The following is a 26,742-nucleotide window of genomic DNA, read 5'->3' as shown; positions in this document are numbered from 1 at the left end:
TCAACATGGTTTGGGACCCAACCGTAGACAAACAGTCCACCCTCACGACACACTCCGACAGAAACATTTCCTCCACCTCCAATGCCTTCCGAAAACTCATATACCAACACAACCTGTATGACGCTTGGAGGTGCTTGGCACCCTCAGTGAAAGACTTCACTCATCACGCAAAGGCCCATAATTCATATTCCAGACTGGATTATATATTCTGTGACTCGTGGTCCCTGGACCAATTCACTAATCCCACCATTAGGCCCTGTACATGGTCAGACCATGACATGGTCTACCTCGATCTTATCGCATTACAAGCCCTAACGCATAGGCCCCCTTGGAAACTCTCCGAGCAATGGCTATCAGATATAGAACTGCCGGCACTCCAGGCGGTTGTGCAGGAGTTCTTATCACATAATGACACGGGTGACACTGCTATAGACATCCTTTGGGCCGCTCTCAAAGCGTACCTCCGGGGTCACTTTATCAAAAAAACAGCCCGACGGCATAAAGAGGGTAGCCAGCCCTTAGCGGCTCTGTACAGCGATCTGCGTGCCCTTGAGCAGACAAACAAGCAGAATCCCAGTACCCAAGTAGCCCGTCAAGTCGGACTCATTAGGGAAGAGATCTCCAAGAGAGATCAATTACGGGTTCAGGAAAATTTACATAAACTCAAACAATTATACTACCATAAAGGGAATAGGGCAGACAAACTTCTGGCCAACAAACTCCGCCAGCGCACACTGCAGAACAGGATACCCCGCATTGCAACCAGCAGAGGCGAGGTATACTCACCTAAAGAAATAGGTGAAGCATTCGCTACCTATTATAACTCCCTGTACAATATTAAAACTTCTGAACAGACTAGTGAAGTTGACAGTAGCAATATCCCTGAGTTCCTGGGAAAACTACCTATGCCCACTCTAACTGAGGAGTCCAGGACCGAATTAGGACGGCAGTTCACCCTAGATGAGGTCAAAATCGCCATTAAAGATCTAGCCCCACACAAGGCCCCTGGACCAGATGGGTTCACAGTGCTGTTTTATAGAGCACTTGGCCCACTCATAACCCCGATACTACTCCGCGTATTTCAGAATGTAGCTACTAAGGGCGCATTCATTGCAGAATTTTTGGAAGCAAACATCACCACAATTCATAAAGAGGGTAAGGACCCGTCACTGTGCTCCAGCTATAGGCCCATATCACTTATTAATGTAGATGCTAAAATCTACGCTAAAATATTGGCAAACAGGCTAGGGAAACACCTGCACTCAATAATACATCTGGATCAGGTGGGCTTTATCCAAGGGAGGCAGGGAACTGATAACACTCGACGCCTCCTAAACATCTTTTCTGAGGCTGCAGATATGGGACTTCCGGTACTCGCCCTGTCATTGGATGCCGAGAAGGCGTTTGACAGGGTGAGGTGGGATTACCTATTCCAAACCATGTCAGCATTTGGAATACCAGATCCTTTTATCACAGCGGCTAAGGCCTTATACTCGGCCCCTACTGCGGTCGTTAGAGGCCTGGGATTTTGCTCCCCTAAAATCTCAATTAGCAATGGAACCAGGCAGGGATGCCCTCTCTCCCCTCTACTATTCGTCCTAGCTATTGAGCCCCTGGCGATTGCCATTAGGGAGTCAACGCTAATACATGGCGTGCAGCTGCACGACATTCCCCAGAAGCTAGCCCTCTTTGCGGACGACCTCACGGTCTTCCTATCAGATCCGGTAGATTCTCTCCCCCCATTACTGACCCTTTTCCAACAATTTGGGGAAATCTCCTATTATAAACTGAATGTGACCAAGACAGAGGCCTACTCTATCAATATCCCACAGGATGAGAGAGAGGCTATACAGCACACCTATTCCTTCAAGTGGTCATGCAGGGGAGTCCGCCACTTAGGGGTCTTCCTATCACATAACAAATCGATAGTGATTAAGGAAAACTTTGAAAAACTACTCACAGCTATCACTTCGGAACTCAAATCGAAGAGATATAATGACATCTCCTGGATGGGCAGAATAGCCGCCCTCAAGATGATGATATTGCCAAAGCTCACCTACCTATTCCGCTGTATTCCATTGCCAGTTCCATGTACACTGATAAGGAAATATCAGACCCTCTTCAACACATATACCTGGCACGACAAGAGACCCCGAGTGGCCGCGAGTATTCTGCAAATTCCGATAGAGAAAGGAGGCCTTGGGCTCCCTAATATCAGGAAATATCACGACGCAGCAATGTTAACTCACGCTACAGCGTGGGGTAAAGATCTTCCCCCGACGAGGTGGAGAGAACTAGAACAAGCCTCACTACAAGCATTTATTAACCTTGAGGACCTGCTTTGGTTACCCCCACATTGGCAATCCAAAATCCACGTCGCAAACAGCATAGTGAAAGGATGCCAAGGCGCTTGGACTAAACTGAGACACAACAAATTGGTGGCCCCACATCCCTCGCCAATCCACCCAATAAGGGGTCTCCTAATGGGACTACCCAACACTCCTATTAATGTATGGGCTACCACAGACATAAACAATGTGGGAGACTTTTATCAGAACGGACAGTTAAAGACACATAGAGACATGTTAGACCTTCCCACACTGAACCCCAAACTCCACTTTGACCTACTGAGACTGCGTACGCTCATGAAATCCTGGGGCTTTCTAGGCGACTCACAGAGAGACCTTACTGTATGGGAGACGCGATGGGTAACTAACACTCAACAATCCAAACCCCTCACAGTACACTACCACTGTCTGTTAGAAGAAGAGGCGATCCCAAAAACAATCCATATGACTGCTTGGGAGGGGGATTTGCAAGCTACTTTCACACCAGAATCCTGGAGCAAGGCCATCAGCCTAACGAAAAGAGCAACTCATTGCGTCACGCTATATGAGTTATATTTCAAGGTGATCACAAGATGGCACTTAGTTCCCACAAAACTGTGAAAGCTCTATCCCGGGCACTCGCAGCTGTGCTGGAGGGAGTGTGGAGAGCCGGGGTCCCCTATTCATGTTTGGTGGACTTGCCCTAAATTGACAGCCTATTGGCAGAAAGTAGAAAAGATCTGCAAAGATCTAAACTTAACGCCATCTTTAAGTCCAGCCATGGCCATCTTACACCTAGAAATTGATAAGTTTCCGAAACACAAGCGAAACCTCCTGATCTATATCCTGCTCTCCGCTAAGTTGTTGGTGGCCAGAAATTGGAAAAAGAGCCAACCCCCCAGACTGCAGAGCGTGATAGAGGGGATAAACTACATCAAAAATATGGAAAACTACGTGGCTAGGGAACAGCGCCAGCTGAACAACTATTGCTTAATCTGGGAACCCTGGGAATCCATGTTTACCCGTATAACCCCTGCCTAGACACTCAGAAAAGGGGAGATGAATAGGGAAATGTCATCCCTAACCACCTTCACCTCCCACCCCACCCATATCTCTTTTCTGCTCACCCCATACCCTGACATCTGTCTAAATGCCGAAATGGTAGTCTGCCGCACTAATTTACAACCAACTGGCGGAGAGGGGCCGGAAGGCCCCCCAACCTAATAGGAGTTTGAGACATAATGCACTAGTCTGATATATACTGTTTTTCTTTTTCTTTTACTTCCATTGACTGGTTTATTGACCTAAAGAAAACACCTTTGTAATATAGCAATCTATGATTATATATCCTTGAAGAGTCATTGTCTATTCCAAAAGGTGACCTCTGTAAAAACGAGGATTCTCCTGTAGGGGGAAATCTGTATTCTCATTCTGTTTTTGTCTGTACTTGTTGAACCCTACACTTATGTATGTATCTTTCATGCATTATCACATGTGAACATTGTCGTTATTTTTACTACTGAAAGATTGTATGTTCAAATATAACCTCAATAAAAAGTTTTAAAAAAAAAAAAAAAAAAAAAAATGTATGTATTTCAAAGTTATTTTCCTATGTGTAATTAAAAATTACAAGGTAATCACAGAGGTAAAAAGTGTATTAATATAATATTATTATAATATGGTTATGCAAAACTGGGGAACGGTAAAAAAAGGGATTATTTATCTTTTTAAACAATAACATTTTTGGTGTTTACTGTCCCTTTAATGCAAAGATTTGTGTTGATGAAAAGAATATTTTCAGTAACATAAATTTGTTGTCATGTAAGTATAATTATGAAATAAATCTGATTGATATATATAATTTTGGCATGAATTTTGTTTAATGGGACAAATTTGACTTATTTATAATCTATGTAATTAACACTTGCTGTATTAGAAATAAAAGAATGCTGGCTGAATTTTATTCAAATTATGTTACCTTTCTTATATTTGAACTTTCTAGTCATTCACATCTGCATTGTATTGCACAGTTGATGCCAATATTGTATTTAAAAGTGTTGCTAATGAGGCAGTCTTGCCAATATCTTTGTATTATTATTAATAATAATAATAATATGATACATATTGCTAGCATTTCATCTCAGAAACAAGTTCTGGCGATGATTTAATATATTCATTAGTGATTCTGCTAAAGGGATTACATTGAAGGTATGGCTTTCTGCAGATTATATTTTCTGGAGAAGAAAAACTAATGAGAAATGTTTAAAATGTTGATAACAGAGACAAGAGAAATTTAAATTAGCAATTACTTCTTTGAGGATTAGAGGGTAATTATAGGATAATCCAGATGTGAACCACTTCCTCACTGTGCATAGAGAACTGCAGCTCATTCATGGATCCAAATGTTGAAAAAACATGCCTGTGTCTCGTTGTTCCCACTTATTACGGGAATGGAAATGTCTGGTTTTTAAAGGCTTTATTGAGATCAGTCTGATATACAAAATTCTATCATTTCTTTCATGATTCAGATAGAGAACATGATTTTAAAAGATGTTCTAATTTACTTCTTTTAGCTATTTTGTTTTGTTCTCTTGGTATTGTTTGTTGAAAAGGATACATAGGTAGACTCAGGAGCTTCTTATTGGTGGCTGAACTTAAATGTCTGCTGTCATTGGCTCACCCAATGTGTTCACCTCACTCCCACTAGTGCATTTCTGCTTCTTCAACAAAGGATACCAAAACAATTAAGCAAATTAAATAATAGAAGTAAATTAGAACGTTGTTTAAAATTGTATTCTCTATCTGAATCGTGAAAAAAAATGTTTTGAGTTTCATGTCCCTTTAAGGTACAAAATATGATGCATTGTTGTTCTCTAAACAGACAAGCTAGTCGGGTGTTTTATTTGGGGTTAAAGGGACAATCTACACCAGAATTTGTATTGTATTTTTATTTAAAATGATAGATAATCTCTTTATTACCCATTCCACAGTTTTGCATAACCAACACGGTTATATTAATATACTTTTTACCTCTGTGATTAACTTGTATCTAAGCATCTGCAGACTGCTCCCTTATCTCAGTTACTTTGACAGACTTGCATTTTAGCTAGTCAGTGCTTACTCCTAGGTAACTCCACGTGCGTGAACACAATGTTATCTATATGGCACACATGAACTAACTCCCTCTAGTTGTGAAAAACGGTCAAAATGCATTTAGTTAAGACGCGGCTTTCAAGGGCTAAGAAATTAGCATATGAGCCTTCCTAGGTTTAGCTTTAAACAATGAATACCAAGAGAATAAAGCAAAACTGATGATAAAAGTAAATTGGAAAGTTCTTTAAAATGACATGCCCTATCTGAATTTTGAACGTTTAATTTTGACTAGACTGTCCCTTTAAGTAACATTTGATACATAGGGTTCCGTTTATCAAATCCTGGGCAGACAAGGGTGGACATCGCAGAACTTTTCCTCCCGACATTGTCACTACAGGGCAAAAATACGCTGCCCACATTTATCAATGCAAAAGCCACTACCAGTGCAATGCTGCTCCCTGCTCGTGCGTGACAAGTGAAGACAAATATACTGAAATTCTTTCTACTTTTGGAATAATGGTTAATATGGGTAGTAACTTTAAAGAGATATTGAACCCAATTTTTCTCTTTCATGATTCAGATAGAGCATGTAATTTTCAGCCATTTTCTAGTTTGCCCATATTATCAATTTTTCTTCATTCTATTTGTGTCTTTATTTGAAAAAGCAGGAATGTAAAGCTTACAAGCCTGCCCATCTTTAGTTCAGCATCTGGATAGCGCTTACTGATTGGTGGCTAAATGTAGCCACCAATCATCAAGCGCTATCCTGGGTGCTGAACCAAAAATGGGGTGGCTCCTTTGGTTACATTCCTGCTTTTTCAAATAAAGATATCAAGAGAACGAAGAAACATTGATAATAAAAATCAATTAGAAAGTTGCTTAAAATTGAATGTTCTATCTGAATCATGAAAGAAAAAAATTGGGTTCAGTATCCCTTTAAGACTACAAACACATGTAATAATCATTTTCTCAATTTCTCCTTAGGCTGTTCTATGATCTATTTTCCAAACAAAAAAAAATATTCAGCTCTGTTTTGGTCATTTCCAAATTACACTATTTGACTTAGCGTATGATTTGAAGCGAAATTAAAGTTGAATTGTGTGTAGTCAAACAACTACTTTGCATACATATTCAATTTTTTTGTTCCCTTTTCATGTACTATATCTTAAATATTGTTGTTTTCCTAATCCTGAGAACTGGAAACTCACCTGTCCCTGCAGACTTTTAAAGGCTAATCTTGCAACATAGTTGTCTCTAATTGGCTTCAGCAGATAACAACTGCAGAATAAAGATAAAGCAAGTGGTGGGTGGAGTTTGGCTATTGAGAATCAATTACATCAAACAAGGTGTTTGTTTAGTTTTAAAAATATTTATAATTGGCTGCTCCATGATGATCTGTCGCAGGAGTAGGAAAATTGTAGTCAAGGTGCCAAAGCAGGCCTTCCAACAGTTTTTGTATAGCCTGCAAACTAAGGCCTAGATTTAGAGTTTGGCGGCAGCCGTCAAAACCAGGCTCCTAACGCTGGTTTTAGGCTACCGCCGGTATTTGGAGTCAGTCAGGAAAGGGTCTAACGCTCACTTTCCAGCCGCGACTTTTCCATACCGCAGATCCCCTTACGTCAATTGCGTATACTATCTTTTCAATGGGATCTTTCTAACTCCGGTATTTAGAGTTGTGTCTGAAGTGAGCTTTAGAAATCTAACGACAAAACTCCAGCCGCAGAAAAAAGTCAGTAGTTAAGAGCTTTCTGGGCTAACGCCGGTTTATAAAGCTCTTAACTACTGTGCTCTAAAGTACACTAACACCCATAAATTACCTATGTACCCCTAAACCGAGGCCCCCCCACATCGCCGCCACTCTATAAAAATTTTTTAACCCCTAATCTTCCGCTCCGTACACTGCCGCCAACTACGTTATCCCTATGTACCCCTAATCTGCTGCCCCTAACACCGCCGACCCATATATTATATTTATTAACCCCTAATCTGCCGCCCCCGCTATCGCTGACCCCTGCATATTATTATTAACCCCTAATCTGCCGTCCGCACACCGCCGCCAGCTACATTATAGCTATGTACCCCTAATCTGCTGCCCCTAACACCGCCGACCCCTATATTATATTTATTAACCCATAATCTGCCCCCCTCAACGTCGCCTCCACCTGCCTACACTTATTAACCCCTAATCTGCCGAGCGGACTGCACCGCTACTATAATAAAGTTATTAACCCCTAATCCGCCTCACTCCCACCTCAATAACCCTATAATAAATAGTATTAACCCCTAATCTGCCCTCCCTAACATCACCGACACCTAACTTCAAGTATTAACCCCTAATCTGCCGATCGGAGCTCACCGCTACTCTAATAAATTTTTTAACCCCTAAAGCTAATTTTAACCCTAACACCCCCCTAAGTTAAATATAATTTTATTCTAACGAAATAAATTAACTCTTATTAAATAAATTATTCCTATTTAAATCTAAATACTTACCTGTAAAATAAACAGATCAGCCAATAGAATGCGAGCTCAATCTGATTGGCTGATTGGATCAGACAATCGGATTGAACTTGATTCTGATTGGCTGATTCCATCAGCCAATCAGAATATTCCTACCTTAATTCCGATTGGCTGATAGAATCCTATCAGCCAATCGGAATTCGAGGGACGCCATCTTGGATGACGTCATTTAAAGGAACCGTCATTCGGCGAGTAGGCGTCGGTTGAAGAGGATGTTCCGCGTCGGTTGGAAAGAAGATGGCTCCGCTCCGCTCCAGAAGAAAGAAGATTGAAGATGCGGCTTGATAGAAGACTTCATCCCGATGATGGACTTCCGACTTCAGCGGATGATGGATTTCTTCAGCCGCCGCTTGGATCCAGACTTCAGCCCGAGGATGGACGTCACTCTTCAGCCCCCCGCTTGGGCTTGGATCAAGACTTCCGAGGACCGATCGGTGAACCTGGTATGGTGAAGATAAGGGAGGAAGATCTTCAGGGGCTTAGTGTTAGGTTTATTTAAGGGGGGTTTGGGTTAGATTAGGGGTATGTGGGTGGTGGGTTGTAATGTTGGGGGGGGTATTGTATGGTTTTTTTTACAGGCAAAAGAGCTGAATTCTTTGGGGCATGCCCCGCAAAGGGCCCTGTTCAGGGCTGGTAAGGTAAAAGAGCTTTGAACTTTTTTAATTTAGAATAGGGTAGGGCATTTTTTATTTTGGGGGGCTTTGTTATTTTATTAGGGGGCTTAGAGTAGGTGTAATTAGTTTAAAATTGTTGTAATTTTTTTCTAATGTTTGTAAATATTTTTTTATTTTTTGTAACTTAGTTCTTTTTTATTTTTTGTACTTTAGTTAGTTTATTTCATTGTAGTCATTTGTAGATATTTTATTTAAATAATTTATTGATAGTGTAGTGTTAGGTTTAATTGTAGATAATTGTAGGTATTGTATTTAATTAATTTATTGATAGTGTAGTGTTAGGTTTAATTGTAGATAATTGTAGGTAGTTTATTTAATTTATTTATTTATAGTGTAGTGTTAGGTTTAATTGTAACTTAGGCTAGGATTTATTTTACAGGTAATTTTGTAATTATTTTAACTATTTTAGCTATTAAATAGTTCTTAACTATTTAATAGCTATTGTACCTGGTTAAAATAAATACAAAGTTGCCTGTAAAATAAATATTAATCCTAAAATAGCTATAATATAATTATAATTTATGTTGTAGCTATATTAGGGTTTATTTTACAGGTAAGTATTTAGCTTTAAATAGGAATAATTTATTTAATAAGAGTTAATTTATTTCGTTAGAATAAAAGTATATTTAACTTAGGGGGGTGTTAGGGTTAGGGTTAAAATTAGCTTTAGGGGTTAAAAAATGTATTAGAGTAGCGGTGAGCTCCGATCTGCAGATTAGGGGTTAATACTTGAAGTTAGGTGTTGGCGATGTTAGGGAGGGCAGATTAGGGGTTAATACTATTTATTATAGGGTTAGTGAGGCGGGAGTGAGGCGGATTAGGGGTTAATAACTTTATTATAGTAGCGGTGCGGTCCGCTCGGCAGATTAGGGGTTAATAAATGTAGGCAGGTGGAGGCGACGTTGTGGGGGGCAGATTAGGGGTTAATAAATATAATATAGGGGTCGGCAATGTTAGGGGCAGCAGATTAGGGGTACATAGGGATAATGTAAGTAGCAGCGGTTTACGGAGCAGCAGATTAGGGGTTAATAATAATATGCAGGGGTCAGCGATAGCGGGGGCGGCAGAATAGGGGTTAATAAGTGTAAGGTTAGGGGTGCTTAGACTCGGAGTACATGTTAGAGTGTTAGGTGCAGACGTAGGAAGTGTTTCCCCATAGAAAACAATGGGGCTGCGTTAGGAGCTGAACGCAGCTTTTTTGCAGGTGTTAGTTTTTTTTTCCGCTCAAACAGCCCCATTGTTTCCTATGGGGGAATCGTGCACGAGCACGTTTTTGAAGCTGGCCGCGTCCGTAAGCACCGCTGGTATCGAGAGTTGAAGTTGCGTTAAATATGCTCTACGCTCCTTTTTTGGAGCCTAACGCAGCCATTCTGTGAACTCTCAATACCAGCGGTATTTAAAAGGTGCGGCCAGAAAAAAGCCAGCGTTAGCTACGCACCCCTTTGGCCTCAGAACTCTAAATCTAGGCGTATGAATGGTTTATAATTTATATACATTGTGTCATCACGTGGGCAGGAAATCAGGCACAGGAGCGCAATTAGGTCTGTTGAATTGTTTGTTTATTTGTATATAAGGGGGTGTATTTGTTGGATATGTTTGGTGAGTTTTTGGGATACTAAGTATAATTAGTATTGCTGACATTTGACAAAGGAGTCATGTAGACACCGAAACGTTATGTCTTTTTAAGTCTTTGCATATTTATTAAAAGTTAAATTTTATGTGAACAGTGAGTGCCTTTTCTGCTGGACTTTCTATATACAGGGAGTGCAGAATTATTAGGCAAGTTGTATTTTTGAGGATTAATTTTATTATTGAACAACAACCATGTTCTCAATGAACCCAAAAACTCATTAATATCAAAGCTGAATAGTTTTGGAAGTAGTTTTTAGTTTGTTTTTAGTTATAGCTATTTTAGGGGGATATCTGTGTGTGCAGGTGACTATTACTGTGCATAATTATTAGGCAACTTAACAAAAAACAAATATATACCCATTTCAATTATTTATTTTTACCAGTGAAACCAATATAACATCTCAACATTCACAAATATACATTTCTGACATTCAAAAACAAAACAAAAACAACTCAGTGACCAATATAGCCACCTTTCTTTGCAAGGACACTCAAAAGCCTGCCATCCATGGATTCTGTCAGTGTTTTGATCTGTTCACCATCAACATTGCGTGCAGCAGCAACCACAGCCTCCCAGACACTGTTCAGAGAGGTGTACTGTTTTCCCTCCTTGTAAATCTCACATTTGATGATGGACCACAGGTTCTCAATGGGGTTCAGATCAGGTGAACAAGGAGGCCATGTCATTAGATTTTCTTCTTTTATACCCTTTCTTGCCAGCCACGCTGTGGAGTACTTGGACGAGTGTGATGGAGCATTGTCCTGCATGAAAATCATGTTTTTCTTGAAGGATGCAGACTTCTTCCTGTACCACTGCTTGAAGAAGGTGTCTTCCAGAAACTGGCAGTAGGACTGGGAGTTGAGCTTGACTCCATCCTCAACCCGAAAAGGCCCCACAAGCTCATCTTTGATGATACCAGCCCAAACCAGTACTCCACCTCCACCTTGCTGGCGTCTGAGTCGGACTGGAGCTCTCTGCCCTTTACCAATCCAGCCACGGGCCCATCCATCTGGCCCATCAAGACTCACTCTCATTTCATCAGTCCATAAAACCTTAAAAAAATCAGTCTTGAGATATTTCTTGGCCCAGTCTTGACGTTTCAGCTTGTGTGTCTTGTTCAGTGGTGGTCGTCTTTCAGCCTTTCTTACCTTGGCCATGTCTCTGAGTATTGCACACCTTGTGCTTTTGGGCACTCCAGTGATGTTGCAGCTCTGAAATATGGCCAAACTGGTGGCAAGTGGCATCTTGGCAGCTGCACGCTTGACTTTTCTCAGTTCATGGGCAGTTATTTTGCGCCTTGGTTTTTCCACACGCTTCTTGCGAACCTGTTGACTATTTTGAATGAAACGCTTGATTGTTCGATGATCACGCTTCAGAAGCTTTGCAATTTTAAGAGTGCTGCATCCCTCTGCAAGATATCTCACTATTTTTGACTTTTCTGAGCCTGTCAAGTCCTTCTTTTGACCCATTTTGCCAAAGGAAAGGAAGTTGCCAAATAATTATGCACACCTGATATAGGGTGTTGATGTCATTAGACCACACCCCTTCTCATTACAGAGATGCACATCACCTAATATGCTTAATTGGTAGTAGGCTTTCGAGCCTATACAGCTTGGAGTAAGACAACATGCATAAAGAGGATGATGTGGTCAAAATACTCATTTGCCTAATAATTCTGCACACAGTGTATATATATATATATATATATATATATATATATATATATATATATATATATATATATATATATACACAATGTAGCAAAGAAGCACTCACTGAACTGTTCCAACTGTGACAAAAAGTTTTAATTCAAAATTGTGACGTTTCGGGACAGCAACAGTCCCTTCCTCTGACTGTTGCTGTCCCGAAACGTCACAATTTTGAATTAAAACTTTTTGTCACAGTTGGAACAGTTCAGTGAGTGCTTCTTTGCTACATTGTATTATTATCCTTATAGCACCCTGACAAGCTGCAAGAGTTGGTGAGAGTGCACTTACACCATTCTTTGTAAATATATATATATATATATATATATATATATATATATATATATATATATATATATATATAACGCATAGAGACACCCAGCACTCACCAGCTAGCTCATAGCTAAGATAAAATCACAACTGGAAAGGTTAGTTACCGCATCTGGCCAAATGGGAAAAGCACAGGCACCACTTCAAGGTCCTTTCCACTGCCTGAGTCCCTAACACAGCCACACCATGCGAGCTTACAAAGCCAAACAAACTGAGAACAAAGAAGGGGTGCACAGGTGGATGTAATCACCCAGAGAAATACAAAACACGCAAGGGAACTGCACTCCAAGACTGGACCAGGTACACATCCAGTGACTCAGCAACATCCCAGCCCTGGGTGCTAAATAGCACTCCAAAAAAGCTGTGATGTCACCAGAGCCACAGGCAGTTAGCCCCAGTCCGGAATGGGTGCAAGAAACAAGGGGGATTACAAACAAAAAGTAATACAACACATAGAGACATCCAGCACCCACCAGCTAGCTCACAGCTAAGATAAAATCACAACTGGAAAGGTTTGTTACCGCATCTGGCCAAATGGGAAAAGCTCAGGCACCACGTCAAAGTCCTTTCCACTGCCTCAGTCCCTAACACAGCCACACCATGCGAGCTTACAAAGCCAAACAAACTGAGAACAAAGAAGGGGTGCACAGGTGGATGTAATCACCCAGAGAAATACAAAACACGGAAGGGAACTGCACTCCAAGAATGGACCAGGTACACATCCAGTGACTAAGCAACATCCCAGCCCTGGGTGCTAAATAGCACTCCAAAAAAGTTGTGATGTCACCAGAGTCACAGGCAGTCTGGTGACATCACAGCTTTTTTGGAGTGCTATTTAGCACCCAGGGCTGGGATAAATTCAGGGCTACTGAGCGGGTCTGTCTGTTTTCCCTAAGCCATCAGGCACGCTGTCTATTCACAGCCGGCCCGATCGTGTCATTAAACTCAATGTAACTCGCTCCCGCTCTGGTCTGGTAGCAGGAGCGAGTTAAATTGAGTTTAATGGAGTGACTGGGTTATATAACATTATTTTGTGGGTTTACTGGCCCTTTAACTTAGGGCAATGCCCTACAAAAGTCCCTTTTAAGGGCTATTGGTAGTTTAGTATTAGATTAGGGGGGGTTATTTTGGGGGGATTTTTTATTTTTATAGGGGTATAAGTTTAGGTTTAAATGTAACTAGCTTGGGGGTTTGTATTTCTTAAACATAGACAGCCCTCTGGGCAGGCTTATCGCCTAGTATATAAATATATATATATATATATATGCTTGGGGGTTTGTATTTCTTAAACATAGACTGCCCTCTGGGCAGGCTTATCGCTTAGTAGATAGGTGGGATCAGACTAATATACTAGAGGAAAGTTCTACTCTGTGAAAAGCATTGCTGAGCTAAAAGAAGTTGCACCCAGGTGGTAAATCGCCATAGAACAGGCTAACAATGGTATTGAGCTGGTTGCTCGTTCCTGTGAGTGCATTTCTCTCTGTGTGTATTTAGTCTCCCTATGGGAAAAAGGGGCAACCAGACGTGGACTCCTTGCTCAGTGTGCTTAGAGGAATACTGCTATACCTCACTGACGAGGCCCAATGAAGGCCGAAACGATCGTCTGGGGTTTCTGTGTTCCTTGTTCAGAGAGGAATTGCCTGGTATTTCGGCGCTGGACTGACCGTAATAGGCGGGATCAGACTGATATACTACAGGAAAGTTCTACTCTGTGAAAAGCATTGCTGAGCTAAAAGAAGTTGCACCCAGGTGGTAAATCGCCATAGAACAGGCTAACAATGGTATTGAGCTGGTTGTTCGTTCCTGTGAGTGCATTTCTCTCTGTGTGTATTTAGTCTCCCTATGGGAAAAAGGGGCAACCAGACATGGACTCCTTGCTCAGTGTGCTTAGAGGAATACTGCTACACCTCACTGACGAGGCCCAATGAATGCCGAAACGATCGTCTGGGGTTGCTGTGTTCCTTGTTCAGAGAGGAATTGCCTGGTATTTCGGCGCTGGACTGACTGTAATAGGCGGGATCAGACTGATATACTACAGGAACGTTCTACTCTGTGAAAAGCATTGCTGAGCTAAAAGAAGTTGCACCCAGGTGGTAAATCGCCATAGAACAGGCTAACAATGGTATTGAGCTGGTTGTTCGTTCCTGTGAGTGCATTTCTCTCTGTGTGTGTGTATATATATATATATATATATATATATATATATATATATATATATTCTATGGATTATCTAGAATTTTTAACAGTATGTATAATAATTGTTAATAATTTTATTAATATTTTTATTAATATTTCAAGCACGTGCATTGAAGTTAGCAATTCTTCATATGCGCTAACCCAGCACTGCATTAGACCTAAATAACAAACCCTGAAGTGTTACATATTACGTTATATATATAAAGGTATGAAGATATTACAAGCTGGGTTGGATCTGCCGATAAACAGGTGGTACAACACATTCATCTGTTGTGTGGAGAGGTAGGGAGTGTGGAGCGTGTGAAGTTAGGAACGGTGATAGTCCACCTTCGGATATCAACAATATTGGAAGTCTCTGTCACAGACATAGCCACACGGGACTTACGGCCGCCATGCTTACCTCCTATTCAGCACCGCCAATGCCACACCTGTAAGAAGAGAGGAACCGGTTGTCCTCAGTTGTCATCCGTCTGGATCCTGCAGTCAGGTAGAGTAGAAACGCATTAGGCGCCCTTCCAAACTGTACAATTGTGTACTGATATCTCCAGTTCCTGGTGTAATCAGATGCAAGCTTGCTTTCTTTTGCTCCTCCAATCCTTTACTTAACTACATCCACATAATCCTTCTAAGCCACCATTTTAAAATTGGGACTTCAATCAAAAGTAAAAGCAGTGCCTTGCTTTAAAATATTATTTTTGATTAAAATAACAGCAACATCAGAGACAGAGGTCTAACATGTTTCGGCCTTGGGCCTTACTCATAGACTGAATCCCCTTAAAAAATAGCGCCATATTTAAAAGCACTATCTGACATCTCATTGGCTATTTACCTAAAACAGGTGTATTTCATAAATCATCATATAAACTGCTAATCAGCTGCTTCAATAGGGTTTCAAGTGAGCACTCTTAATTGATTTCATTTGATTTAGTTGAAATTAAAGACATAATAAAGTATACATATAAAAAAATATGTGAAATACAATTTTGAATTTCAGGCGAACTCTCATTAACCCCTTAACGACCAAGGACGTACGCCACACGTCCTCTAAAAAAATACACTTAATGACCGAGGACGTGTGGCGTACGTCCTTGGTCTGGAAAGCAGCTGGAAGCGATCCTCCTCGCTTCCAGCTGCTTTCCGGTTATTGCAGTGATGCCTCGATATGGAGGCATCCTGCAATAACCCCCCTTGGCCATCCGATGCAGAGAGAGCCACTCTGTGGCCCTCTCTGCACCGGACATCGATGGCCGGTAGCGTTGGTGGGTGGGAGCCTACTTGGGAGGCGGGTGGGCGGCCATCGGTGAGATCTGGAAGGTGGAGGGGGGCGGGATCGGGGGCGGATCCTTCGGGGGCACGCACGGGCGTGCGCGCGTGCACGGGGGGTGGCGGGCGGGCGCGTGCACGGGGCGGGAGCGGGTGGGAACCGCTACACTACAGAAAATTTTTTATAAGTATATTGTCAAATAAAATGAAATACTTTTTTTACCAAAGCATCTAAGGGATCTGGAGGGGTGGGGGGTTGGTATTGGGGGGGGGGAAGCTACACTACAGAAAAGGGACATTTTTTAATAAAAAAAAATGCATATTATTCACTAAAATGGGTACTGGCATACAGCTGCCAGTACCCAAGATGGCGCACATTAAGTCAGAGGGGGAGGGTTAGAGAGCTGTTTGGTGGGGGATCAGTGAGGTTGGGGGCTAAGGGGGATCCTACACAGAAGCATATGTAAATATGCAAAAAAAATGCACAAAAAAGCCAAAATTTTCCTTTTATTTTAGTACTGGCAGAGTTTCTGCCAGTACTTAAGATGGCGGGGACATTTGTGGGGTAGGGGAGGGAAGAGAGATGTTTGGGAGGGATCAGGGGGTCTGATGATTCAGGTGGGAGGCTGATCTTTACACTAAAGCTAAAATTAACCCTGCAAGCTCCCTACAAGCTACCTAATTAACCCCTTCACTGCTAGCCATAATACACGTGTGATGCGCAGCGCCATTTAGCAGCATTCTAATTACCAAAAAGCAACGCCAAAGTCATATATGTCTGCTATTTCTGAACAAAGGGGATCCCAGAGAAGCATTTACAACCATTTGTGCCATAATTGCACAAGCTGTTTGTAAATGATTTCAGTGAGAAACCTAAAATTGTGAAAAATTTAACGTTTTTTTTAATTTGATCGCATTTGGCGGTGAAATGGTGGCATGAAATATACCAAAATGGGCCTAGATCAATACTTGGGGTTGTCTACAACACTACACTAAAGCTAAAATTAACCCTAGAAGCTCCCTACATGCTCCCTAATTAACCCCTTCACTGCTGGGCATAATACACGTGTGGTGCGCAGTGGCATTTAGCAGCCTTCTAATTACCAAAAAGCAATGCCAAAGCCATATATGTCTAATATTTCTGAACAAAGGGGATCCCAGAGAAGAATTTACAACCATTTATGCCATAATTGCACAAGCAGTTTGTAAATAATTTCAGTGAGAAACTGAAAGTTTGTGAAAAAAATTGTGAAAAAGTGAACGATTTTTTGTATTTGATCGCATTTGGCGGTGAAATGGTGGCATGAAATATACCAAAATGGGCCTAGATCAATACTTTGGGTTGTCTTCTAAAAAAAAATATATACATGTCAATGGATATTCAGGGATTCCTGAAAGATATCAGTGTCCCAATGTAACTAGCGCTAATTTTGAAAAAAAATGGTTTGAAAATAGCAAAGTGCTACTTGTATTTATGGCCCTATAAGTTACAAAAAAAGCAAAGAACATGTTAACATTTGGTATTTCTAAACTCAGGACAAAATTTAGAAACTATTTAGCATGGGTGTTTTTTGTTGGTTGTAGATATGTAACAGATTTTGGGGTTCAAAGTTAGAAAAAGTGTGTTTTTTTCCATTTTTCCTCATATTTTATAATTTTTTTTATAGTAAATGATAAGATATGATGAAAATAATGGTATTTTTAGAAAGTCCATTTAATGGCGAGAAAAACGGTATATAATATGTGTGGGTACAGTAAATGAGGAAGAGGAAAATTTCAGCTAAACACAAACACCGCAGAAATGTAAAAATAGCCTTGGTCCCAAACGGACAGAAAATGGAAAAGTGCTCTGGTCACTAAGGGGTTAAAGGGATAATGAGAGTTAAAGGGATACTAACCCCAAATTTTTTCTTTCATGATTCAGATAAAGCATGCAATTTTAAGCAACTTTCTAATCTACTCCTATTATCAATTTTTCTTTGTTCTCATGTTATCTATATTTGAAAAAGAAGTAATGAAAGGTTAGGAGCCGGCCCATTTTTAGTTCAGCACCTGGGTAGCGCTTTGCTAATTGGTTTGCTACATTTAGCAGCAAATCAGCAAGTGCTACCCAGGTGCTGAACAAAAAATGGGCTGGCTCTAAAGCTTACAGTACTGCTTTTTCAAATCAAGATAGCATGAGAACAAAGAAAAATTGATAATAGGCGTAAATTAGAAAGTTGCTTAAAATCTCATGCTCTATCTGAATCATGAAAGACAAACATTGTGTTTAGTATCCCTTTAAGTAGTAGAGTCGAGATCATACCTCATGTATTATTGTGCTTCTATGTGGGGGATCGATGAAACAGTGCAGGAAACACACCTGTTTAACTAGCTACTGGGTTACCTCTTAATCCTCTAGCAGTGTCCATAGATCAACAAATGTTCTTAAATGGCAGTACTGTGTGTGGTGGGATGCCATCATAAACTGCTGTAATAGTTTGCCATTGCTGCTAAATACAGAGATACATAGGGCTCCATGTACGAAGCAGCGGGAGCTGCTCAGGAGCCCTTGCAGGGCAGGTTTGCACATGCTAGCCTGCTTCCCGCAATGTAAGAAGCAGTGGTCATTAGACCGCTGCATTTTGCACGCTCCACAACCTCTGAGGTGGCGTATCTGTTGAATACTTTCAGCATATCTATATGACTGTCTAATTATAGATATTGTGTGTATGAGCTCATTTTTGCAATACATGGATGCACGGATCCAACAAGTTTTAATTATTGTGTGAGCACTACTATATCTTAGTTGATTGTTTGGGGTATCTATGTCCTCTTTTGTTATTTAATGTTTTTTGTAGTGCTCATACAATAGGACAACCGATGCTAATTGCTCGATGATTGCATCTCTTATGCCCATTCTTTGATTGTGTATTGATATTTGTACATTAGTGCTGTTAGGATTCTCTATCCACTTTGGATTTTTAATATTTTATTGTGATAATTTCTTCTTCTTTCTTTTTATTATTATTAATAAGGTTGTATTTTGTTATCCTGTGAGATAGTCTCCATCCTATATTTTGTTATAAGTGAGTGCTTTGTATGTGCCACTATCTCTCCTTCTTTATTTTTTCTACTCAGAGAGGGAAGCGAATAAGCTGGTGTGTGCTGCCTTTTGTGTACTAGCTGTTTGTGGTCACTTACTGTCGGAGGTAACATGCTTAATTTAAGAAACAGTTTAAACAACATGTAATTTTTATAAGACAAATGGGCTGCAAATTATTTATACTCTTACCAGGACTCATTAGGAGTTGTCATCCACTAAAGCCATTTTTTGTGTGCATGCCTGCATGTATGTGTGGTTTATGTTATGTGTTAGTTATATTTTCATTCTAGTTACATATTTATAAAAAAAAAATAACTGTATTAGTCTGACAATCTTACTGCAATGAAATAATGTTACAGATGATTGTGTAAATGGTCTGGATTTAGGTAGGAGATAAAAGTTTCTGTTAAATATGATTTAATAATGCTCTAACTATATGCTAATGTCTTAGGAGTATATAACAATGCAAAAGGCATATTAATGCAGTATATATGCACCCTATGGCCAAAAGTATGTAAACAGCTGATTATCATACCTATAGGAGCTTGTTGGACATCCAATTGCAAAACTATGCACATTAATATGGAACTGGCAACCCCTTTGTGGCTATAACAGCAACCACTCTTCTGGAAAGGCTTTCGACAAGATTTTGGATCATGTCTGTGAGAATTTGTGCCCATTCAGCCAAAAGAGTGTTTGTGAGGTCAGGCACTGATGTTGGAGGTCTGGATTCCCAATCAAAGTTCCAGTTCATCCAATGGTTTTCACTGAGGTTGAGGTAAGGGCTCTGTACAGGCCACTCAAGTTTCTCCACACCAAACTCATTGAACCATATGTTTATGGACCTCACTTTGTACACAGGAGCACAGTCATAATGGAACAGAAAAGGGCCTACTCTTAACTATTGCCACAAAAGTAGAAGCACCCAAATATCTAAAATGTCTTTGTATCCTGTAGCATTTAAGATGACCCTTTATTGGAACAAAGGAGCTGCGCCCAAAACAGAAAAAACAGCCCCAGTCTACTACCCCTCCTCCAGCGAACTTTACAGTAGGCACTATGCATGCTGGCAGATAGCATTCTCCTGGCATTCACCACGCAAAGAGAACAGGTTTCCACTACTCCGAAGTCAGATGTCAGGTGATTTTTATGAGCTATGGGCTTCTTTTTCACAATTATTTAAAGGTATACAACCCCCATTATAGAAAAACATCCTAGAAAAGTGTTTTTAGCAGTATGAAATAAACCCCTTGTAGTAATAGCTAGCAGAGTGCATGCGAGAAAGAAAAAATGAGAATATCACATCAATAATTGATAACTGAGGAAAATGGGATGTTCCTATTTCTATAAAACTAGAACTTTAAGGGCCCAATGATCTAAAGTTCTTTGGGCTGGCAAAATTATTAAAGAATGCTCACCAGTCCTTCTATTTCCCTGGGGGAATGATCTAAAGCCACTTTTTACCCTCTAAACAGCCTGTAAATAAGAAGAGAAAAATTGTATTGTTAAGGTGCATAAAAAATCGTAACAAAATACTTTACCAAAAATCGTATTTTACCAAAAACATACATTTTGTATGTAAATTACACAAGAATAAATCATATTAAATATGCACAATGTAAATCATAATTTTAATACACTGGAAAAATCACTTAGAAATATTTATTTATAAGTACAAAATACAAAGCGTAATTGTTGTTTCTTTCATGTGATTGGCAAGAGTCCATGAGCTAGTGACGTATGGGATTTACAATCCTACCAGGAGGGGCAAAGTTTCCCAAACCTCAAAATGCCTATAAATACACCCCTCACCACACCCACAATTCAGTTTTACAAACTTTGCCTCCTATGTAGGTGGTGAAGTAAGTTTGTGCTAAGATTTCTATGTTGATATGCGCTTCTCAGCATTTTTGAAGCCTGATTCCTCTCAGAGTACAGTGAATGTCAGAGGGATGTAAAGGGAGTATCACCTATTGAATTCTTTGGTTTTCCTCGCGGGAAATCTTTTCATAGGTTCTCTGTTATCGGTCGTAGAGATTCATCTCCTACCTCCCTTTTCAGATCGACGATATACTCTCATATACCATTACCTCTACTGATAACTGTTTCAGTACTGGTTTAGCTATCTGCCATATGTGGATGGGTGTCTTTTGGTAAGTATGTTTTCATTACTTAAGACACTCTCAGCTATGGTTTGGCACTTTATGTATTAATGTAAAGTTCTAAATATATGTATTGTACTTATATTTGCCATGAGTCAGGTTTATGTATATTTCCTTTTGCAGACTATCAGTTTCAAAATTGGGAAAACATATTTAAGAAGTTATTTTTTCTTACCTGAGGTATAGTCTTTTCTTCAAAAATTGACTGTTTTCATTAATTTCGCGGGCAAATTAGACTCGTGAGGCCGCAAAATGCTGATATTTATTGCGTCATTCTTGGAGCGAGAATTTTTTGGGTGTGAAGGTATGTTCCATGATGCAAATTCGTCATTTCTGGCATCTTAGTTGATGTCAGGTTTCCTTACACAAGGTTGTGTTTGCCATGACGCGGGATGAGTCAATTCCGATGTTGTTTGAGACAAAATATTTCATTTTGCGCATCATTCTTGGCGCCAAATAATTTAATTATTTAATTCCCACTTCCTATATGCCTCTTGCCTTTTCTCTATGCTCAGAGGGCTATGATGTTTGCATTTTTTTCCCATTCCTGAAACTGCCATATAAGGAAATTGATCATTTTGCTTAATATGTTGTTTTTTCTCATACATTTGCAAAATGTCTTAATCTGATCCTTTCTCAGAAACCACTGTTGGAACCCTGCTGCCTGATAACAGTTCTACCAAAGATAAGTGTATCTGTTGTAAGTTAGCAGAGATTATATCTCCAGCTGTAGTATGTAACAGTTGTCATGATAAGCTTTTACATGCAGATAATGTATCCATCAGTACTAGTACAATGCCTGTTGTTCCTTCAACATCTACAAACAGGACTGAGACAACGCAAGGGCAAAGCATACTGAACAGAGGCCCTTTAAATAGTAAGTGATGACATCACAATACTGAGACTGCATCCTGTCTCACACGGATGATGTACACCAGTCTGGCCATAAAAGGAAGTGCAAGAAATGAGCAGCATCACACAGTATGCACCAGAGTCAGCAAGAGTGGTGAGTAAAATGGCTGCCAGCAGCACATGGCAAACAAAGCAGGGAAAAAACCCTGACAGTACCCTCCCCTCAACGACCCCTCCCCCTCAGGAGGACAAAAGGCTTATTGGGGAATTGAGCATGGAAGACATGAAGGAGGGTGGGAGCATGAACATCAGAGGAGGGAACCCATGAACTTTCCTCCTGACCATAGCTCCTCCAGTGAACCAAATACTGTACGGGGCCCCTGGCCATATGAGAGTCAATAATACTGCTGACCTCATACTCCTCATGGTTGTCAACAAAGATAGGATGGGGACGAGGCAGCACAGTGGTAAACCAATTACAAACCAATGGTTTCAAGAGGGAGACATGAAAAACATTGGAGATGCGCATTGCAGGAGGAAGCTCAAGAGCGTAGGCCACAGGATTGACCCGTCGGAGTATTCGAAAAGGACCAACATCACGGGGAGCCAGTTTATTGGAAGGCTCACAAAGGTTCAAGTTGTGGGAGGACAGCCAAACTCTCTCACCAACCTGGTAGGAAGGCGCGGACAGACGCCTACGATCACCCTGAAAATTTTGGCGCTGCATAGAACGATGAAGGCAATCCTGAATCTGCACCCACGTGGAACGGAGTTGCCGGAGATGCTCCTCCAAAGTCGGAATACCCTGAGACATGAATGAATCGGCCAACAAGGATGGTTAGAACCCATAATTCCCATGAACGGGGATAACTTGGAGGAAGCATTAATAGCACTATTACGAGCAAACTCTGCCAAAGGTAACAGTTCAGACCAATTATTGTGGTGATCTGAGACATAGCAATGGAGTAACTGTTCCAGAGCTTGATTAGACCATTCCGCAGCCCCATTGGATTGAGGGTGATATGCCGAGGAGAAGGAAAGCTGGATCCCCATTTGAGCACAAAAGGAATGTCAAAATTTGGAGACAAACTGGCTACCCCAGTCCGACACTATCTCCTTGGGTAACCCATGTAAACGGAAGACCTCCCAGGCAAAAATTGAAGCAAGCTCCTGAGCGGTAGGCAACTTCTCCAAGGGAATGCAATGTGACATTTTAGAAAAACGGTCAACCACCATAAGGATAACAGTATTGCCATTGGAAACAGGGAGCTCGACAATGAAGTCCATGGAAAGATGTGTTCAAGGATGCTCACCATTAGCATTAGGTTGAAGAAGACCCACAGGAAGATGTCGAGGAGTCTTATTCTGTGCACAAACTGAGCAGGAGGTAACATATGCTGCAACATCAGAACGAAGACCTGGCCACCAGAATTGTTGAGTGACAGACCAAATCATTTGGTTCTTGCCTGGGTGATCTGCAGCTTTAGGATAGTGGTAAGTGTGCAAAAGTTTAGTTTGAAGATTCTCAGGAACAAAACACTTATCACTAGGTTTCTCAGGAGGTGCATTGGTTTGTGCAGCCAGGATCTCCTCCCCAAAGGGAGAAGTCAAATTAGTACATATGGTAGCCAAAATATGGTCAGGAGGTATAACTGGAGTAGGTACAGACTCCTCCTTGGACAGAGGCGAAAAAGTAGTTGAGAGAGGGCATCAGCCCTAACATTCTTACTACCAGGCAGGTAGGAGACCACATAATTAAACCAAGACAAAAATAGCGCCCATCTTGCCTGTCAGTGCAACAAATGTTTTGCTTCAGATAGATAAGTTAAATTCTTGTGGTCAGTAAGAATGAGCTGTGGCATGCTAGTACCCTTGTGAAGATGCCTCCATTCCTTGAGTGCAAACATTATGGCCAGTAATTCCCTGTCACCAATTTCATAGTTGCACTCCGCTGGAGACAAATTCTTAGAGAAGAAACCACACGGATGCAAGGAACCATCAGGCATAGGACGTTGAGACAAGAGGGCACCTACTCCAGTCTCAGACACATCGACCTCAAGAACGAAAGGCAGGACAGGGTTAAGATGAGCCAGAACTGGAGCGGCAGCAAAGGCAGTCTTAAGACTATCAAAGGCCTTAATGGCAGTAGGTGACCAATGGAGTGGATCATTCTCTTTACGGGTCATGTCTGTGATAGGTTTGACCAAGGAAGAAAAGTTTTTAATAAACTTTCTATAGTAATTGGCGATCCCCAAAAAACGTTGACTAGACCGAAGACCAACTGGGTGAAGCCACTGCAGAACTGCAGATGTCTTGTCAGGATCCATGAAGAACCCTGCAACAGAGGAAGGTTACTTGAGTCTGATGGAACTCACATTTCTCGAGTTTACAAAACAGACCGTTCTCACATAGTCTCTGAAGAACCCGTGTAACATCAGAACGATGAGCCTCAAGTGTGAGTGAGTGTATGAGGATGTCGTCTAAGTACACCACAACACACTGTTGCAACATATCTCGTAGGACATCATTAAGAAAATTCCTGGAAAACAGCAGGAGCATTACATAGGCCAAAGAGCATTACAAGATACTCATAATGCCCTCTCCTGGTGTTAAATGCTGTTTTCCATTTGTGGCCCTCCTTGATCCTAACGAGATTGTACACTCCTCTCAAATCAAGTTTAGTAAAGACCGTAGCTCCCTTGAGGCGGTCAAAGAGTTCCGTAATGAGCAGAATAGGGTAAGCATTCTTAATGGTAAGATGATTAAGACCCCTATAATCGATGTATGGTCTTAACTCGCCACACTTTTTTTTTCACAAAGAAGAAGCTAGCCCCTGCAGGAGAGCAGGATCTGCAGATGATCCCCCACAACAGAGCATCAGCAAAATACTCCTCCATAGCACAATTCTCCGCAACAGACAGAGGGTAAACCGGCCCCAAGGAGGGATGGCTCCGGGTTGCAGGTCTATGGCACAATCGTAAGTGAGGAGGCAATGTACCAGCACGCACCTTGTCAAAAACTTCTAGGAACTCTCAGTACTCCTCTGGCAATTGAGATACCGAAGAAGTGCACAAGACTTTAACTGGTTTCCGAAGACAAGTGGAAATACATTGCAGAGACCACAACAAAAGTTTGGACCTGTGCTAGTCGAGACTGGGATTGTGCTTTTGGAGCCAGGGATAACCCAGAACAACTGGAAAATGCATAGAGTTTATCACCTTGAACTGGAGGGTTTCAAAATGGAGAGCCCCAACAGCCATGGATAACGGAGCAGTTTTGTAAATAACGAGTGTGGGCTGAAGGGGCCTGCCATCAATGGTCTCAATATCAAGCGGAATGGACCGAGGCAAAACAGGAATGGAGGGCTTTGATACAAAAGCACTGTCAATGAAATAGCCCGCAGCAACGGAGTCAACAAGAGCCTGGGTGACTATGGAGGAGTCCACCCAGGAAGGACAACCCTGACCAAAGGTTTCTCCTTTAGCGGTTCCGGGGACGAGGATAAACCACCCAAGGTCTGCCCCCGACAGGACCTTAGGTGCGAACGTTTCCCGGCCGTGTAGGACAAGACTTCAAAAGGTGGCCCTCTAACCCACAATAGAGGCAGAGCCCCTTCCTCCTCCTAAAGGCCCTCTCCGCTGCGGAGAGATGCGTGAATCCCAACTGCATCGGCTCAGCAGTACCTGGTGACTCGGGACAAGGAGGCATGGGAATGAACACGTAGGAGACAACGGAACAGGAGGCTTACGCAAACGCTCCTTGAAAGAGGGCCTCTCACTTAGTCTGATGTCAATTAGGATCAAAAAAGACACCAATGCCTCGAGATCTTCTGGTAAATCTCTGGCAGCAACTTCGACTTTAATCGCATCAGAGAGCCCATGAAAGAAGGCGGCAACAAGGGCTTCATTGTTACAACCTACCTCGGTGGCAATCGTACAGAACTCAATGGCATACTGAGCAATAGATCTTTTACCTTGCTGAATGCACATGAGTCGTTTAGCAGCAGAGGAGGATCGAGCCGGAACATCAAATACCATTCAAAAGGAGGCAACAATTACAGGGTAATTTGAAATCACAGGTTTATTAGTCTCCCACAAGGGATTAGCCCAGGCAAGAGCTGTGTCAGAGAGTAACGAGATAAGAAATCCCACCTTAGCTCTGTCAGAGGGAAACGCCTGAGGTAGCATCTCAAAGTAAATGCCCACCTGGTTCAAAAACCCTCTGCACTGATTAGGATCGCCTCCATAACGCTGAGGTAGAGATGCAGAACTGGACATGTTCCTGGTAGGACTAGGTGCAGCAGCGGAAACAGGAGCAGCCATAACTTGCGGGACACTTTGGTCCAAATGTGCAGTGCGAGTCAGCAGGGTTTGCAGGGCTAGTGCAAATTGATCCTGTTCATCCATCATGGAAATTATTGGCTAGATTACGAGTTTGACGTTAGAGGCTATGCGGTGCTAACGAGCAGTTTATGCTCACCGCTCACTTACAGACAGCGCTGGTATTACAGGTTTTTACAAACTCGGCATTAACCGCAAAAAAGTGATCGTAGAGCAAAATTTTGCTCCACATCTCACCTCAATACCAGCGCTGCTTACATTACCGGTGAGCTGGCTGAACATGCTCATGCACGATTTCCCCATAGGAATCAATGGGGAGAGCCGGCTGAAAAAAACCTAACACCTGCAAAAAGCAGCGTTTAGCTCCTTATACAACCCCATTTATTCCTATGGGGAAAATACATTTATGTCTACACCTAACACCCTAACATGAACCCCGAGTCTAAACACCCCTAATCTTACACTTATTAACCCCTAATCTGACGTCCCCGACATCGCCGACACCTACATTATATTTATTAACCCCTAATCTGCCGCTCCGGACCCCGCCGCCACCTACAT

The sequence above is a fragment of the Bombina bombina genome, chromosome 3 (assembly GCF_027579735.1).
Source record: "Bombina bombina isolate aBomBom1 chromosome 3, aBomBom1.pri, whole genome shotgun sequence".
NCBI lineage: Eukaryota > Metazoa > Chordata > Amphibia > Anura > Bombinatoridae > Bombina > Bombina bombina.
Note: the sequence above shows the minus strand (reverse complement) of the source record.